Source organism: Coloeus monedula (genome assembly GCF_965178545.1).
Source record: "Coloeus monedula genome assembly, chromosome: 16".
Classification (NCBI taxonomy): Eukaryota; Metazoa; Chordata; class Aves; order Passeriformes; family Corvidae; genus Coloeus; species Coloeus monedula.
The window spans coordinates 7038747-7056194 of NC_138796.1; the positions used below are offsets into that span (position 1 = coordinate 7038747).

Consider the following 17448-nt stretch of genomic DNA (forward strand, 5'->3'; position numbering starts at 1 on the left):
GAGGTTTTCCCTGTATTCAGCAACCCCTTCCCACTGGTGGGATCTGCCGACCCTCACACCAAGCTGAGCGTTGGCTGCTCTGAGCCTCACCCCAAAAGAGCAGCAAACCTCCTACCTGAGCACTCCCCTGAGAGCTTTTTCCAGCTCTAATTGGCCTTTCCATGGCAGCAGGGGAGGCTGCAGCACCCCTCGAGGAGCCATTTTCCATGTGGGAGCTGTTTCTCTGCAATGGCCTGGTTTTAAACTGCTTTCCTCTTTTTTTCTTGAGGGGGTGGTACATTATGGAGGCTGGATAAAGTGACGGAAGGGAGAGCTGTGCTGTAAAAGCCAGTCTGCTGCTAAAGCTGGTGAAAAAAATGATGCTGCAAAGTGCCTTTGCAGTTGTTTAGCCATTTGTTAGCCTGGCTGAGGGGTGATTTGTGTGGCCAAGCACCAGCTGCAGAACATCATGTAAGGCAAAATGCCCTGAGTGTGTACAGAGACCAAAGGAAGGATCAGGGAAGGAGGATGAGAGAGTACTGAGAGATTCTTTTCTTTCTAGGTGATGTTTTTGGCTTGTCTGCCTCACTCTCCCTTTTACAAAATGATGTTCATCTTCTCCAGGGCTCCCATGGAGGTAAATTCAGCTCCCGTTGCCTCTCAGCTCTTCCCTCCCCAGGAGCCATGTCCATGGAAGTCACTTTTCCTGCAGCCCTGTTGTTTCTCACATTAGCTTTAATAAAAAAAGAGGGTAGGTGCCTGGGGTAGCAGATGGGACTGGCTTTTCCTGCCTGCTGTAAATCACAGAGGAGGTTTTGCCTTCCCAGGATGAAGCCGTGCTCTCAGAGCACTGATCCTGCCAGAGTCAGCCATGGAACGACAGCACAGACAGCTGCCAGTGCCGCCACTGCTCCTCACTGCATCCCTCTCTCCAGGAGGAGAAGACAAACCAACCTCCTGCCCCTCTCCTGCAGAAGTGGCCAGGTCCTAATGGGATTTCTAAATCATGGCTGAGCTTTAGAGCATCTTTCTGCCAGCATAAATCAGCCCGGCTGGAATCGCCAGTGCTGTGCTGATTTACACCAGGGAGGTGCGGGGGGAGATGCTGGAGGGTTCATCTGAGTGTCCCTGTCCTCTGAGTGGTGGCAGGAGGCCACAAATCATCTGGCAGCCATGGAAATTACTCAGCAGCCTGAGACTGGGCATGGGGGTGAGGCATGTGAGCCCAAAGGGGTTTCAAAGTGGATGTGGGAATGAGTTTCAAAATATAGACTAGAATAGACTAGAACAGGACTATGTCAGCTGGAAAGGACCTACAGTGATCCTCTGCCTGACCACTTCAGGGTCCCACTACCTGACCACTTCAGGGCTGACCAAATGCTAAAACATATTATTAAAAGCATTTTCCAAATGCTTCTTGATCACCAATAGACTTGGGACATTGAAAGAAGGAAATCTGTTCCAAGGTTTGACCACTCTCTCCAGAAAGAATTTCAAATATCCAGTCTAACACCTCCCCAACACAACTTTGCACCATTCAGAGACTGGACTTGATAATCTTGGAGGTCTTTTCCGGCCTTAATGATTCTATGATTCATTCCCACACATCCCATCACTTCGTCCCAGGGAGAAGAGCACTCCTTGGAGACCTCCCAGGCCTGCTGGAGGCTGGGTTTCTCCAGGATTTTGGGGTGTTTTAGCACATATCTTGTTTATCTAACAGGAGAAGGAGCCTTCCGGAGCGTGGGCGTTGCAGGACGGGGTGGGCAGGCACCGCGCTCAGCCCGGGGCTGTTTGCACCGGGCGGATGGTTCCGAGCGGCTGGTTGTTCCAAAATTGGAAGGGATAAATGTGGAGTGGAACGCGTGCCAGCCGACTCAGCTGTGATAAACCCGGCGTGAGCGCTGGGCTGTGACAAAGCAGCGGCACCGAGGGGCTCACACGTGAGCTGGCGGCCGGCGAGCCGGGACGGGCTTTATCGGGATTCGCAGCTGCGGAGCGGCCGCGCCAGCTCCGGGGAGCGGGGCTGGATGGGACCTGAGGTGCTGCCAAGAGCCACCGCGTCCTTGGCTGACCATCAGCTGTACCTGTCCCCAGCCCGGGGGAAAAAAAGCACCTGCAGCCCTTCAGGTTGCACGTACCCCTGTTGAGGTGCGCATAAATTACAGCCTGCGGTGTTTCACTGAAAGAGGGCTGGGTTAGATTCGATAAAAGGGAGATGTTTTTACAGTGAGGGTGATAGAACACTGGCATAGGTTGCCCAGAGAATCTGTGGGTGCCCCAACCCTGCAAACATTCATGGTCAGGTAGGACGGGGCTCTGAGCAACCTTATCTACTTAGAGATGTCCCTGCTCATTGCAGGGGGTTGGACTATGTGACCTTTTAAAGGTCCTTTCCAGCCCAAACTAGTCTAGAATTCTATTTTTTGAAGTCCATGCAGGACTGTACTGCCTGCTTGTGCTGAAGTGGATTGGGACTGGGGAGATCCTCACACACACAGCATTTTGTGCCCTGATGGTGCAGGGCAGGCTGTGGGACCAGCTCAGTGTGGGACTGAGCGTTCCTGCTCTGCACAGGGATGTCTTGGCAAACTGGGTGAGATTCCCAAGGTTAAAATTTGTCATCGTGCCAAGGACAATGCCTGGGAGGGAGCAGGGGCTGCCCTGTGTCATGCTGCCTGTCTCTTTGATCTCCCACGCTGGTTTGAACTGCTGCCTTCCACCAGGAACACCCAGGATGCTCATTTGACCTATTTTTATTTTACTTTCCCTCCATCCTGTGCTGCAGAAAATCCAGACCAGCCTTTCCCCGAAGTGTCAGCGCTTTATCCAGCACAAGTCCCAACGTGCTTCCATAATCACGGACACACTGACATGCACACAAGCAGGATTCAGCTCCCAGGACTCATTTCTATCCCTCAGCTTCTTGATAGCACTACAAATCCCCACGGTGGGTTCCTGGGTCATAGCAATACCTGAAGCAGAAATACCTCCTTGCCTTAAGCAGCACGTTTTTATCCCGAGACAGTGTTTGTTTAGTGGATTGTGATTCTAATTCAGCAGATGGTACCAACAGCTGCCAACCTCGAGCCTTATCTCCCTCCTAGCAGGCGGCACTGACCCGATCTGACCCTGCGCAGGGCTCAGCCTGGCACCCAGGGCTGTGGGGGTGAGGATGTCCCCTGGCAGGACCCTCAGCGTGGTTTGCACCAGGCAAGTCTCAGCCAGGTTGGGAGTCCTGGGAACCACAGACTGCTGTACCTCCTCCCCGAGGATGCTGTAGCCTTCCACGAGGACGCTGAAAGCCCCCCTGAGGATGCTGAAGCCCCCTCTGAAGATGCTGAAGCCCCCCCTGAGGATGCTGAAGCCTGCTCTGAGGATGCTGCTGCCCAGACTCCCCTGCCCAGGCGCTGCCAGGGGCTGCCCCAAAGCCGGGCAGAGGCTGCCACTTAGTGTTGGAAGGGAGCACGGCTGCTGCAGGGAGCTGGCAGAGCGATGCGGTTGGGGACAGGCCACTCCTATGCTCCTTGGAAGGTCCCCAGGCTCCTGCTCAGCCCCCGGCGTGCCTGAGCATCCCTGGGTGCGGGTGGTCCCATCTAATGATGGCTCTGCTGATAACTGCGAATGGGGCTGAAGGGGCTCATGCTCAGCTATCCCCTGTTCGTTCCCTTGGGGTGCTGGCAGAGGTTGCCCCCACCAGCCCTGCACTCCCAGACAGCTGATGAAGGTCCTCACCCCTGCCCAGCCACTGCCCAAATCAGCCACACTGCAATATCCAACACAGAATCACAGAATGGTTTGGGTTGGAAGTCCACCCAGTTCCACCCCCCTTCCACTAGATGAGGGTGCTCCAAGCCCTGTCCAATCTGGCCTTGGAAACTTCCAGGGATAGAACAGCCACAGCTCCTCTGGGCAACCTGTGTTCTTAGGTCTCCCTGGAGCCTTCTGCTCCAGCTGCCCTCCTGGATGTGTTACCATTTAAACAATATGACTTAGACACCTCTTTCCTAGAGAATATGGCACCAAGGCACCCAGGAGATGCAGGATCCTGCTGTTGTCCCCTGGCTTTATAGTGGTTCAATGAGAAATGAGCCCTTCAACCAGCTCCTGGCATCTTCTGGTTGCCAGAGCAGAGCTCAAGGTCCCTTGGCCATCTGGGGAAACTGAGGCAGGGTACAGCCAAGCAGGGCTGGGTGGTCCTAAGCAGCTCCCACCACCCCAGGCATTCTGGCTGCTGTCATCTCCTGCTCCTTCCCCTCATTACAGCCTGAATCCCTGGAGATGGCGGCGGCAGAGCGTCCTTCCCGGTGATGTTATACTAGCTTAATAGCATTTTTCCACTCCATTTGAGAGGGGAATTTACAATGATCTCCGATTAGGACTGCCTTAGGAATGTCTCTGATTAGCACCATCCGCTCACCAGCCACCCGGGCTCACCCTGCCCCACTCTGCGTCCAAGGGCTGCAGGTGCCAGCTGGTCTCTGGCCACTCATCACCCCACAGTGCAAAAAGCTTCTCTGGGCAACCTGTGCCAGGGCCTCAGCACCCTCACAGGGAGGAATTTCTTCCCAATATCCCATCAAACCTTGTCCTCTGTCAGTTTGAAGCCATCCCCCCTTGTCCTGTCACTTCAGGCCCTTGTCCAAAGTCCCTCTCCAGCTCTCCTGGAGCCCCTTTAGGCTCCAGAAGGGGCTCTGAGCTCTCCCTGTCACCTTCTCTTCTCCAGGCTGAACACCCCCAGCTCTCTCATCCCATTTCCAGAGCAGAGATGCTCCAGCCTTTGGAGCACCTCCATGGTCTCCTCTGGACTTGCTCCAGCAGCTCCACATCCTTCTGATGTTGGAGGCCCCAGAGCTGGAGGCAGCACCACAGGTGGAGTCTCACCTGAGCAGAGCAGAGGGGGACAATCCCTCAGCTTGACCTGTTGGCCACACTGCTGCATCCCAGGACACAGATGGGCACCCAGGAACAGATCCTGCAATCTCTCTCACAGTCCTGCTTGCAGGCCACTGGCAGCCCCAGGGGAAGTCCCTGTGGGGGCAAGCAGTCCCTCACTGCCAGTAGCCCCATCCCCGGCAGCCCCTGCGCTCTGGAGCACCAGGGACTGCTCAGCCCTGGCCCCCTCCTCACCCTGAGCTGCCACTGCTCTTCTTTGCCTCTGCCACAGACGGTTCTGGGATCACTTACCAATTAGTGTGGCCTGCTCATTAAAGCTCATTATCTGCCAGTGTGAACTTGGATGGGATTGTGTGGGCTTGGCGGGGGATCAAAATCTTCCTTTTTTCCAATTGCATCCCGCTCAGCCCCCACACTCCAGGAACAGCCCCGCGGCTGCTCCAGAAGGCTGGGGGATACGGTGCTGCCTTTTAGAGGGAAAAAAAAGTGCCCAACAAATTAAGTCGAGTTCTCCACACAGCAGAGAATGGTTGCTGCTCCACACGGATGCTGGGATGAAGCAGGATGATGGCTGGATCACTGTCTTCCATGGCTTTCCAGGAATCTGGGGATGCATGGAGGGGGAAATGGCAGGACTTTTTGTCCACTGTGGGATAACGAGCTCAGCCCGGCTCCAGGATACAGAGCTGGCAGTGACAGGAAATATCAGCTGCCAACCACAGAAATTAGGTTTCTTCTCCATGTGGTATATTGCTGGGAGGGGCTGGTCGCAGAGGTGTCTTGGCTGTTTCCTGCTTTTAAGTGCAAGGATAGAGGGGGAACCACAAGTCTGACAAAACCAGTCTTCTCCCAGTGCCTTGGTGGGTGTTTGAGTTTAACAGGTGCCAGAAAACCCAACAGATTTCACGGCTTGGATGGAATCACCTCCACTCATGGAAGGAGATTTTGTTTCCTGGCTGTGATCCGAGCTGGAGGGCAAAACCCTGCACCCCCATTGCATCCCGAGCTATCTATGTGGGACTGGCTCTGCCGCCACCGCACACACCCCAGCCTCTGCCTGGCTCTGGGACACTGGTGCCTGGGGGGCTGACATGGACCCAGATCCTTGGGCAGGGATGGGAACATTGCTTTGCAGACACAGGGGCTGGTCCTGGGCGTCCTGCAGCTACAAGGCAAACGAGCCAAAGTCTTTCTTTGCTGGGAAAATCAATCCCAAATGCAGCCTGGTTTCATAAGAACCAGGAGCATGGGAGTGGGAGCTGTGTCTTTCCCAGTGCCTCCTTCCCCTCTTTCCCAAAGCTGTCCTTCCCCAGGGACACACCAGGTCTGGCTTTCATTAGCGTATGAGCCTGTTTTGGTGAATGGCTCTTGTCAATATTGATTAAATTCCATCTTCCCATGTGCAGACAAATCCTCCTGCAGTCCCTTCAGCGCTACCATCCTAAAATAACTCAGTAACAAGGCATGGTTTAACCCTTCCCTTCTCCTCCAAAAAAAAGCCCCTAAGGTGAAATCACCCACTAACTATTCCTTTGTTCACCTCCCCGCATGGAACCACCCAGTAACAAGACAAAAATCCACCAGCCAGTGGAAAGCAGCTGGTCTAAGTTCAAGCCAAAGAGCCTCAGCTTGCGCGAGCCAGGGTTTTAGCACAGGCCAAGCTGGGAAGGCTGCGCCTACATCATTAACAAAATCCCCAGCAAATGCTCCCCGTGGCATCCAACCAGCTCTCCAGGGCTGAAAATTGTGCCCAGGAGCGTATTCTTCCTCAGCTCCTCCTTGCCAGGGTGCCTTTCACCGCAGACATCCCTCTGCCTGCATCCCACGCTGCCCTGGATTAACCGCCTCTTTTATTGCTGCCAATTACTGGCAGCAAAGCTGCCTCGGGGATGGAGGATGTGAGATGGGTTACACCTTCCCGGCCTTAATGACGTGAGGATTTGCAGGCTGGAGCAGCAACCTCGGCTCCCCATGGAGCAGGGGATCAGCACACAGCCCCCCACACTGCTTCCCTGCATGTCCTCTGCACCCCACGGCTGGAAGCTGCACAGGGTATTGTGGGGACAGCTGTATCCCCGAGCTCTGGCATGGATCATGGGGTGGGGAGGTGCATGGATCAGGGGATGGGAAATGCATGGATCAGGGGATGGGAATGTGATGCCCATCCCTGGTGACCCAGAGCTTCCCGCGTGGGTGGGAGCAGAGGCAGCGCCGGGCTGCAGGCAGCAGACCACACTCGACTGCTGCTGAATGCTCTGAGGCTTCACACTGTGAGAAGAATGAGCAGATAATAGGATTTTCCATCTCTTCAAAGGGCGCTCGAGCCAGGCCCCGGCGCTGTGCGGAGCCCTGGGAAGAGCCGCCAGGAAGATCCCACACCTCCCAGCCGGCGCCGCAGCCACAGGGATGCTCCCAGCTGCAGAGCAGCCGCCAGCGTGCAAATGGGGACTGGGAATCCGGGTTCTGGGAGGGCAGAACGCTGGAAAGCACCACGGGGATTATCAAAGTGATACCCAGCAAGGCGAGGCAAGAGGAGGTGAAACAGTGGTGATGCCACATAGGGAGTCGGGGGAAGGTTCATCTGTCCCCACATGGCCTGCTTCTCATAGAATCATAGAATGCTTTGGCTTAGAAGGGACCCTAAATCTAATTTCATTCCACCCCCTGCCACGGGCAGGGACACCTTCCACTATCCCAGGTTGCTCCCAGCCTCATCCAACCTGGCTTTGAACGCTTCCAGGGATGTGGCATCCACAGCTTCTCTGGGCATCTGCCAGTGCCTCACCACCCTCACAGGGAAGAATTCCTTGTTAATATCCAATCTAAACCTCCTCTCTTTCAGCTTAAAGCCAGGAACAGCTGCTGTGCTGCAGAAGCGAGCAGGAGAGCAGACACTGAGCTTTCCACTTGGTGCTTGCAGCAGCCAGGGCACGCACACATTGCCATGCCAAGGGCATGGCACACTTACACCCCTCTGGGCACACACACTGGCACCAGCCTGGGGCAGGGCAGCTGCCCTCGGCCAGCCCTCGGTCCCTCAGTCCCCGACCGCTGCACAGGGGCAGCTGAGGGACCATCTGGAGCCTCATTTGAAGAGCTCCCACGTCCCCGCGTCCCCGCTCCATTTCTCCTCGGATGGCTTATCAGCAGTGACTTTCCCGACAGCAATCGATAGAAAACATTTTATCACCTTCCCAGGCGGCAGGATCCGTGGAGTGGGTCTGATTTCTGTTTCTATGGTGACATCTTCCGGGCTTGTGAAAGATTTTGCCTTTCTTGGTTGTTGTTAGGTGGTGGAGACGGGGGGGGGGGGGGGGGGGGGGGCAGAGGGGGGCTGGTGCTATATTTTTTGTTGTTGTAGGTTTTGCTTTTTTTATTATTATTTTTTTCCTTTTTTTAAATACCATTTTCAGCACACCAAGGAAGCTGCCAGCCAGCCAAACGCGATGCTCGCAGCGTACCCACAGGAATGCTGCTCGCTGGGAGGGGCCCCAGGGCAGCTTTCATCCCCTATTGAGGCTGAAACTGGGGCCATCTTCCTCCTTCCCTCAACCCCCCCCCCCCCCCCCCCCCGTTCCCCTTCCCACCCCTCCAGGCTTCTCCTGCCAGGCCTGGAAAAAGCCACTCGGCCACACAGCAGGGATGGCCTCAAGCACAAGTGACTGCTTGGGGCGTTTTGTAGTGCAGTTGATTTTGCTCCTCAGCTCTGCTCCCTCCTCCTTCCCCTTCCTTTTTATCTCCCTCCACCTGCTTTGGTGGAGGAGGAGGGGGTTTGTCACCCTGCTCTGCCAGCTGTGGTGGCCCTGGAACCTGACCAAAGGGGCAAGGAGGGACACCGGGGGGCGGGGGGATCATTTCTTATCTCTAGGACATGATCGCTTGTCATCTCCTGCATGCAAATGGCCCGGTGCTTCTGCTGAGTTATCAGCACCTGAGGATCTCACCGACTGCCTAATTAATGTCTGCAGTTCCCTCTCCTTAGAGCTCCCTTTATCCCATGAACTGCATCGCTCCTGCCACCTGCCCCTGCCAAAACAGTTCATGTGCTACTGCTGGGAGCTGGAGGGATGGATAGATGGAGCAAGGGAGGGAGGGAGGGAGGGAGGGAGAGATGGATGGATGGATGGATGGATGGATGGATGGATGGATGGATGGATGGATATACTGGAGGGGGACTTTGGACAAGGGCCTGGAATGACAGGAAAAGGGGGAATGGCTTCACACTCCCAGGGGGTAGGATTAGATGGGATATTGGGAAGAAATTCCTCCCTGTGAGGGTGCTGAGGCCCTGGCACAGGTTGCCCAGAGAAGCTGTGACTGCCCCATCCCTGGAAGTGTCCAAGGCCAGGTTGGACAAGGCTCAGAGCAACCTGGTTAAGTGGAAGGTGTCCCAGCCCATGGCAGGGGGTGGAACTGGATGGGCTTTAAGGTGCGTTCCAACCCAAACCATTCTAGGATTCAATGATTCCATTCATGGATAGAGAGAGGGAGGAAGGGATGATCTCTCATGTCTGGAGTTGCCCTGTGCTGATGCATTTAGCAAAGCAGCCACCGCCTCTTTGGCCCTTGTGGATTGGGAACCCAAAGGGAAGCCCCTCTCCTCCACTCCCAAGTCCCCAAGAGGGCTGAACCCTTGTCCTTACTGCGAAGGGAACAGCTGCACATCCTGGTGTCACACCAGCCATGCCACCTGGCCCAGGATGTGCTGCAAGAGCAAGTGCAAGGGCAGGGACTGGTACTGAGCAGCTGGGAGGGCCGAGATGCTGCTGACAGCATCAGTCCAGGTTGCCAGAGGGGGGTTTGGAAGGCACTGCCAGCTTAGCAACACTCTCCCCACACCTTTCCCATAATGATCAAGCCACACTGCTCTATTTAATTAATGTTTCTCAGTGGCCCAGCCTTCAGCTACTAAAATAAGTAAATAAAATAAAACAGAGGTGTCTTCTTCTTTTTTTTTTTAATAATGGGAAACTCCAAAGCTCGTAAAATTGGACCCGTGTCCTGGTGTTAAGTGACAGCAGGGGATCGCTCCTTGCATCGGGCACAGACCCAAAGCACTTAAAAGCAAGGGCAGGAATGGGTAATACAGGTCTGCCATCCCCTTACCCAGCCAAGAGAAACGCAGTGTCCGTGACACAGATCAGCACCCCTTCATATTTCATCTCAACACAATGCCCTTATCTTTGACCCAAAATAAAAATTATTCCTTGCTCAGCGATCTCAAAATACAAAATTATCTACGTGTGCACTAATGCCACGTATCAATCAACTTCAAATGCAAATCCCCGCAGCGCTTAGCCCTAATTTTACCATAAAAGGATGGGTCCACGCCAAGCACCTCGCTCAACATTATTCTAGGGAACGGCAGCTTCCATCAGCAAATCTTCTCCTGGTCATTGACAAATACTTGGATCCTCAGCTTTTCCTAATGGAAACAATCTGGCCAGTTCCTGGGAAAGGACAAAGCATGGAAGGAGAGCAGCACATTCTCTTCTCTCCCCCTTTTTCCAGCCTCCCTCCTTAAAAACCTCTTCGGATCTGGAAGCCGGTGCGGAGATGGGTGCTGGGGGAAGGAGAGCAGAGCTGGATGGGAGCAGCCAGACAAACCTCTCTGCTCTCTGGGCAAGGGCAGTGGGAGGACCAGCATCATCAGCCACACTGGGGAGAGCCTGCACCCCTTCCCTGCTGACAGCAATGCTGCTCAAGGGGAAGCCTGTTTGCCAGGATGTGCGGTGGGTAATTAGGGATTTGCAAGGCTGGGCACACTCTGCAAGCCTTTTTCTTCCTTTTTACAGCAATGAGAGAGCGTTGGTGGGGAAAGGCGCTGTGCAGGCGACAGGAAAACACCAGGGAACACTTGAAGGAATGTCAAAGTGCAGATCAAACCCAGCCTGTATTAAATGTCTTTCCAGGTTGCTGCAAGGCTGGTGGGGTGCGGGTGGAACAGGCAGACAGCAGAGCTACTGCAGGGCCACAACAAATACCAGTAAGAGCTCTGGAAAGGCTGAAAAGCTCTGAAAGCATGTGCCGTGCTCCAGCTGCAAGAAGCAGGAAAGCCCTCTCAAGGGGTTGTTCCACTGGGGCTGTCCCACCACCATAATCAGTGACCCCTCCACCAGACACAATGTCTAATGAATTTCCACCCTTATCCACTTCAGCAGATCCTGGGTCCCACTCAGTCTGGGATCAGTCCCGGCAATGCTGGGAGCATGGCACGCAACGGGTCCATCCAAATTTCCGCCCCACATCCTCGAGGAACAATGGCCTGTGTGTCCCTCGGAGGCCCCTCCTGCCACACGCGGCCGCAGCCGCCCTCCAAACACTCTCCCTCTTGTTCGCTTTGGCCGGGAAGCGGCGGAGCAGCAGGTATTTCCTGCCATCGGCTGCCATCCCCGCCTGGCCAGCCCCAGGGGGGACGTGCTGCTCCATCTCTCATCCCAGGGATCCCCAAGGGACCTGCCACCCCTCGGGGACAAACAGGGACCCGCAGCGGTTGCTGTCCCTCAGCAAGCAGGTGGCCCTGCTCCAAAGGGACACCAGCAGCTCCACACACACCCCCGCTGTGCACATCCTGCTGGAAAAGATTTCCCTTCTGCTGTTCCAAGTCCCAGCTAAAATGAGGCTCAAAAACGTGCAAAACGCTGGTTTTGCCTCGTTTCCTTTGTGTGTTTCAGTGTGTTCTGCAAACAGGGCACTTCCTCAGAGCTCCGCTTTGGCTCTCACGTTCGGGAATAAGAGAGAGGCTTTTATTTTAATAGGAAAACAGGATTATAAATTAGCAGTCAAGCTGTGAAGGCACAGAATCTTCCTCTTAAAATATCTGCACATGTCGCCTTGGCCAAAGCTGGGTGTCAGCACTGAGGACACAAGTATGGAGGGGTCCTGGGTGCCACCCTCTTGGTGCACAGCAGGTGCTGGTGGCCGGTGGCACATCCAAGACGCTCATGAATAACCAGCTGCCACCACCCAGCAGCGAGGGCTTACACCGGATACCTGATGGAGAGGAAAATCCCAGGCAAACATCAGGCAGCGCTGCTGGCTGCAGCCAATTTTCCTCACTTAATATGTTTCCTGCACTCATCTCCCTCCCTGACCTCGGCTCCTCCTTGGAGCACGTTCAGCCCCAGACGCACCGCTGAGCACAGCCAGGGCCAGCGGGACCGCTGCCATTTCGTCCCTCCCCTCTGCTCCCTGGCCAGGGCTCCTGTCACACTGCTGCAGACCCCAGCTTCCCCCTGAAGGTCCCCAGGCTGCCCAGGGCAGGGTAAGCGGGCAGTGATGAACACCTCGTGGGGTGATGGTGCTCTGTGCAGCCGTGGAATGCTTGGAGAGCAGGGGGTGGAAAAGCTACATCCATCCTTTGTGAAAGATGCATGTCCCAGACTCCGATCCAGATGAGGATCTGAATCCAGCTCCAAAGGCAAGTCCAGATGTGGATCCAAATTCAGCTCCAAATGCAAATCCAGATGTGGACCAGAATCCAGCTCCAAATCCTGATCTAAATCCAGACACAGACCCAAGTGCAGACCCACACGTGGTGCAGTCCTGATCTAAATGTGGATACAACCCGAGAGACAGCCCGAGCTCCAAACCCGGACCTGAGCCCTGACCCAAGGTCCAGTGTGTGTGTCTGCAGGGACCTCATCCTGCCCAGGGCCAGCACTCGGTGGATGCTGCCCTGTGGGAAGCCCTGCAGGATGCCCTGCACCCAGCACCGGTGTCACCCTCCAGTGCCCAGCACCAGCACCCGGCAGGTGCTACCCGGGGGGTTCCCTGCACGCAGCACTGGTGTCACTCTCCCGTGAACGGTCCCCGGTGCCCGGTGCCAGCACACCATTGTGCCCGGTGTCCAACACCAATGCTACCCCAGTGCCCAGTCCACGCTGCCCAGGAGCTGCCATACAGTTCCCGCTGCTGGCATCCAGCACCCTCTGCCCTGCGTGGAGCACCGGCGCGCCGTGCCCAGCGCCTGCCACGGTGCCCGTTTGCCGCGCCCCGGTACCCGGTGTGCCACGTCCCGATGCCCGCTGTGCCATGCCCAGCTCCCGCCCCGCTGCCCCCGGTGTGCGCAGCGCCCGCCACCGCCCCCGCCGCCGTTCCCGGTGCCACCGGCGGCGCTGCCGGCAGGTGTCGCCGCGGTCGCGGGCAGGCGGCGGGCGCGCGTGCACTTCCGACGGCGCTCGGTCATGCCCCCGCCGTCCCTCCCCTCGCTCCCGGCGCCGCGCGGGGCTCCCGCCCGCTGACACCGCCGAGGCGGCTCGCACGGCGCGGGAGAGCGGCGCGGCCGCCCGGGCATGGCCGCCGGGGCCGCCCCCGCCCAGCGCCGCCGCTGAGAGGCAGCGGGGCTCGGCCCGCCAGGTAAGGAGGGCTCCGGACGCGGCTCGGGGCGGGGGGACCGGGCGGGCCGCCGAGCCCGGGGAGGGCCCGGGGAGGGCCGCGGGTGATAGGAGCCGGCGGGGGGAGCGAGGGGAGCGGAGGGGCCGGGCGAGCGGGGCGCTGCCGGAGGTGGGGGGGGGCCCTGCCCGCCGCCCCGTTACCCCCCCGGGGCTTCGCGTCGCAGCTGCGGCTGCAACCGCGGCTCCCGCCGGGCCCGCTGCGCTCCTGCTGCCGCTGGAGCGGCGGTGGCACCGCGAATCCGCCGCCACATCCCCTTCCCTTCCCTTCCTTTCCCTTCCTTTCCCTTCCTTTCCCTTCCCTTCCGCCCGCGCTCCCACCGCACCGCACTCGCATTTCCAACCCTAGCCCGTTCCGGTCCCTCCAGCTCCCCCAAACCCGCCTCGATCCCCCCAAAACGGGAGCCTGTCCCTGGCTCGGTGACGTCACGGAGGGGCTCCCCGGCCCCCCCGGTCCCGCGGGTGCGGGTGGCCGCGGTGCTCCCGGCTGGCGGTGCCGAAATGCCGAGCGGGGACATGGTGCATCTTGGATAGATAGCCCTGAGCCCCTCCTGTGCCCTTTTGCTGCAGCTGTGAAATTCCATTTAAATTCCTCTTGTGTGTGTGTGTGTGTGTGTGTGTGTGTCCCCATTCCCACTCTCCCTGGAAATGTGCAGCTGGAGCAGCACCTTGGGCATGATGGTGGGATCCCAATGGAGGTGGTGAGCTGCCCAGGGGTCGGCATCCCGAGGGCTCTCCGGCCGGTGGAAGCGTCGTGGCTGACGTTGCAGACCTGCCAGAGGTTCTCACTGACGTCAGAGTGGGATGTTGTTGGGGTGCATGTTTGTTCCCCACTGCCTTTGATGGAGAGTGATGCCATCCCTTAGATGTGAGCAGATTTTGGCTTGCTGAAAGCTCTTGTGGCCACTGATCCCTGCCCGCTTTCCCTTTGGCTGCTAGCAGTGCCCGTATTGGCTGCCCTGAGGTGACCTCCCAAAGTGATGGTGTGGAGGAACAAACCCAACAGTTGGGGTTTTGCATGGGAGAGTGCTCCTAGGGCCCTGTGCCAGCTGAGGGAGGGCATCGCTGGTGGTGCCAGCACCTTCCAAGGGCTCTCCCGGCTCAGCTCCTGTTGCCCCAGCTCCTGGGCATCTCTGGAGCCTGATGGTGCTGAGTGCCGGGACTTTGTGGAGCACTCCTACCCCACAGCCACCTTTCCCAGGGTGGCAGGGTGTGTGCCCCAGGTGGGTGAGCTGCGCCGTGGTGGCTGTGCGGATGTGGGTGCTGTCACCTGTGTGCTGGTGACAGAGGGTGGGGGGACCCGCGGCGAGCGAGGCGCAGGTTGGCTGTGCGTGGTGCCCGCCAGTGCTGAGGCTGTGTTTCCTGGTGACTGTCACTGCCTGATGAAAATGGACCTCGAGCTGCTGGGGGATGGAGTGGAGAAAGATAGGAAGAAGCTAAGTGAGATGGAGAAAAGGACATGTTCCCCCCGAGTGCTCTTCCCTCCCCGTTCCCCGTGGGATTGAGGTGTGCCTCGAGGCGTGGTGAGAGCGATGACGGTGAGGGGTTCAGTGTGGGTCTGTGCATGGGGCTGGGGGCACCCACACCCTGAGCAGCAGCTCTGCAGCCTGGGCTGGGAGCTGTGTGAAGTTCAAGGCAGGAAGTGAGAAATAAAAAGAAAAAAAAAAAAAAAAAAAAGCCACGGCTGGTAGAAACCACCAGGGAGATTTAGGGAAGCGGCAGTGCTGTGCTGTGGAGCCCAGAAGAAGTGTGTATCCTTGTCTGATGAGGAGCTGCCCGTGCCAGGGACCGCAGACCCACCTCTCTTCTCCCGGCTCTGTCTCCGCTGCAAGCCCCAGGGAACAATTGCATACAGAGTGCTTCGTTTCAGAGCCGCCACAGTCATTTCAGAGACCTTTTAGGCAGGAAAAGTGCTCTGTAGCGTGTAATTTGAAGGCTCTGCTCTGAACCTTCACTGTCGCTCTGCTAAATGATCCTCTGCTCTTCCAAACCTTTGCTGCCTGGAAACCAGCAGCAGTGACCTGGTTCCTGGCCCCACTGGGTCCCTGATCTCCCTTCAGCTCCGTGCTAAGGTGAGGGGAGTTGCAGGTTGCAAGGAGCAGCCCGGGGTGGTTCTCTGCCTTGCACGGGGCCTCTCAGATGTCAGAGTCCTGGGAGATTTCAGCCAGTCTTAATCATCTCTCACGTCTGCCTGAGCTGCAGAGGTTGTCAGAGCGCACTAAGGATTTTCCAGCCTGGAGGGTCGAGTCCTGTGAGGGCTCTGCAGGAAAATCTAGGGACTCCAACTGATCTTCCCCTGAAACGGGGGAGGTGCAGAATTCTTTTCTGTAGCATCCCTCAGGCTTGGCAGCTCACGGTGGGGAAGGACCGTTCATTCTGCCATCAGAGGAAATGGCACAACTTAGGTTTAACTGATAGAGCCATGCCACAGCCTCGTTGGGGGCACCGGAGGTGAGCCTGGAGGTGCTCGACCATGAGTTAGCCAGGGAGTGTGATATCACCCTGGGGTTTCCTTGTCTTTCATCTCCTGCCCGTCCTTGTTAGCTGCCCTACAACTTCTGTCTGCTGGAGGCACACCTGCAGGAGCAGAGCGAGCTGTGCGTTTCCTCTCGCCGGGGGTGCTGCCTGCCCTGCCAGATGCAGGCAGGGCTCCGAGTTCCTGGCAGCCAGGGCATGCAGGCAGCCTAGCAGGGGGGTGCAGGAAAAGGGTACAGGATGGGGAGAAGGAGAAACATTTCGATAGGAAAGGTTTGGCTGTCACCTCTTGGCCTGGTCTGGTCCTGTGCTGGGTTGGCACAGTGCAGGCACCTGTGTGTCTTCTCTTGCCTCGTGCGGCTTCGCTCTGCTTTGGATTCGCTCTGTTTTGGATTTGCTCCTGGTTCCTGCTGAGGCAGGAGAGTCCCAGTGATGGTGGATTTATGCACGTCACCAAATCAGACACACGGCCAAGGCAGGAGGCACCGTCTTGAGTCTGTCCTAGCAGGCTGCATCAGCTGTGCCAGGCGTGCACCTGGGTTTAAACTGCTCTTAAATCCTGATGGTGCTGGGGACCCCGCCCTGTCCCCAGGCAATTGCTGCCACTCACTGATGACAAGACTTCCACTTGGCTTCTGCTGCTCGCATCCTATCCCCCCGCAGAAGGTCATGGCAGCAGGGCACGCGGCAGAGGAAAGGCAGTTTCCCTTTCCTTTCTTCACCTCTCAGAGGGATACTCCACAGCTACAGTCCTTTCAAAGAGCAGGCAGGATGCATCCCGGCTGAGGTGGAAAGTCCTGTCCCGTGTATTGTCCTGCCACCATCCTGTCCCACTGCCTGCTCGAAAGCACGCTCAAAATCCACCTGCTCGGAATTGCATGGATTTGGGATTTCCCCCAGGACGACTGGTCCAGCTGCTTGAGGCCGGCAGCAGCGAAGCTTTCACCTGGTATGGAGGAGGAGGAGGAGGTGGGAGGCAGGTGCAGGTGCTGGGGTTCCAGCATCACATCTGAGCACAAGGAGCTGGCTCCAAGAAGCAATCACCACCTGCGCCCACCAGCACCCAGCTGGCAAAAACTACACATCCCAGCAAGCAGAGGGCCACCATCAGCCCTGTAAGATGGAGAGTGGCTTCCTGGGACTGGCAGTCACCCCTGATTCCCCTGTGGGAGGTTGGGATCGCTGTGGGAATGTCGCTTCACCGCGGGAAGGTGGCAGCTTGGTTTTTGCTTTGGTTGCACGGCCTAGTTTTGAGAGCTGGAATATGCTCAAAGCTGGGCTTTCTGAGTTGCTTTTTTTGGTTTTGTTTTGTTTTAAATGACAGCATTTCCCCTTTAAATTTACATCTCTAGCTGGGGAACACAGAGCCTGGTGAGAGAGGGAGTGTGAGACTTTTATAAAAAGAACGAGTCGGGTTTTATTATCCCTTTGAGACGAGCAGGGAAAATCTATACTGAAGGCATGAAATAGCAATAAAAATGGACTTTTTGCCAAAGCAAAATTAATTGAGTGAATCTCAGTCCTCAAGCCTGAGCTCTGAGAGGCTTATGAGTTGGATATGAACCACGCTGCCCCCTTCCAGGCTCTCATCCCCCAAGGAGGGGAGGCAAATCCTCCCTCTGGTCCTCAGTGTGCGATGTGATCAGCACATGGGAGCAAAGTACTTGTGCTTGGGATACAGCGAGGTTGAGGATGCCTCCAGCCC

General features: G+C 56.9%; 1 protein-coding gene across 1 annotated transcript in view; it reads left to right on the plus strand.

Annotated features, from left to right (window-relative positions):
• The first annotated feature begins 13095 nt into the window (after positions 1-13095).
• Positions 13096-17448, plus strand: part of RAI1 (retinoic acid induced 1) — a 74532-nt gene continuing 70179 nt past the window's right edge. Inside the window, exon 1 of the mRNA XM_082292337.1 lies at positions 13096-13233. The gene's annotated coding sequence lies outside the window, so the exon portion shown is untranslated. The remainder of the gene's footprint in view (positions 13234-17448) is intronic.